This window comes from Chiloscyllium plagiosum, chromosome 23 (assembly GCF_004010195.1).
Source record: "Chiloscyllium plagiosum isolate BGI_BamShark_2017 chromosome 23, ASM401019v2, whole genome shotgun sequence".
NCBI lineage: Eukaryota > Metazoa > Chordata > Chondrichthyes > Orectolobiformes > Hemiscylliidae > Chiloscyllium > Chiloscyllium plagiosum.
The window spans coordinates 35,586,835-35,588,005 of NC_057732.1; the positions used below are offsets into that span (position 1 = coordinate 35,586,835).

A 1,171-nucleotide genomic window follows, 5' to 3' on the forward strand; every position below is an offset into this window, starting at 1 on the left:
TGGAAGGGGAGTTCTATCCTTATTGCGATTGGAGGGGTGGGGTTCAAGGGCAGAGGTGAAGGGAGTGGAGAAGATGCGCTTGAGGGCATTGTTGACCACGCGGGAGAAGAATTTGTGATCCTTGAAGGAGGCCATCTGGGATGTTCTGGAATGGAATTGCTCCTTCTGGGAGCAGATGCGGCAGAGTTGGAGGGTTTGGGAGTAAGGGATAGTGTTTTTACAGGAGGCAGGGAGGGAGGAGGTGTTGTCCAGATAGCTGTGGGAGTCGGTGGGTTCGAATTAGATGTCTGTGTTGAGTCGGTCGCCGGAAATGGAGATAGCGAGGTCAAGGGAGAGGAGGGAGGTGTTCAAAATGGTCCAGGTGAACCTGAGGGCAGGGTGGAAGGTGTTGGTGAAATTGATAAATTTTATTTTTCTTTATCATTGATGTAGGCGCCATGGTGGGGCAACTTATCAAACTTCCCACTGTATTTTTCATGTAAAAGTGCATGTGGCGGTGCATATTCTATCCTATTCCTGCAAGAAGAATGATCAAAGATATAACCGCAGCCACAGTTATTGTGTAACCTTCCCTCTGCAAAATGCTGAAAATCTGAAACGAAAATAAGATAATGATGGGATTCCTCATTCTGGGGTTAGGGTGGGACCTCAAGGAGGCGGGGCCTATTGTGGAGGCGGAGCTCCTCGTAGAAAGGTACACAATGTGGGGGTGGTACCACGAGGTGGGACTCTACCGAGGGGCGGGGCTACACGATGGGCCGGCCGTCCCCTGGAGGCGGGACTGGGCCTGGGCCTGGGGTCTTCGGAGAATGGTATCGGGAATGGTTTAGGCTGTCCAGTTGGGGTCCTGTGGAAAGCGTGCCGGTGACGGAATTTACTTAGTTGTTGTTTATATTTTATCCTGTTTATAATATTTGTTGTATTAGTTCCATTTATAGATCGGTACTGGCGTCGAGCTTTCAGGCGTTCCTTAGACAGCTCCTATCGGGGACCTTCTTGGCGTCTGTTGCATAGCTGCAAGAAACAGAGGATTAGAAAGAGAGGAGACAGATTAGAGAGGGAGGGAGGGATAGAGGGAGAGGGAAGAATAGAGAGAGAGGGAGGAATAGAGAGAGAGGGAGGAATAGAGAGAGAGAGAGAGGGGGGAGGAATAGAGAGAGAGGGAGGAATA

At 50.2% G+C, this 1,171-nt stretch overlaps 1 protein-coding gene across 1 annotated transcript in view; it reads left to right on the plus strand.

The window, feature by feature from the left end:
* Positions 1–786: 786 nt before the first annotated feature.
* The window catches only part of rabl2 (RAB, member of RAS oncogene family-like 2), a 22,097-nt gene continuing 21,712 nt past the window's right edge, over positions 787–1,171 (plus strand). Inside the window, exon 1 of the mRNA XM_043713932.1 lies at positions 787–864. The gene's annotated coding sequence lies outside the window, so the exon portion shown is untranslated. The remainder of the gene's footprint in view (positions 865–1,171) is intronic.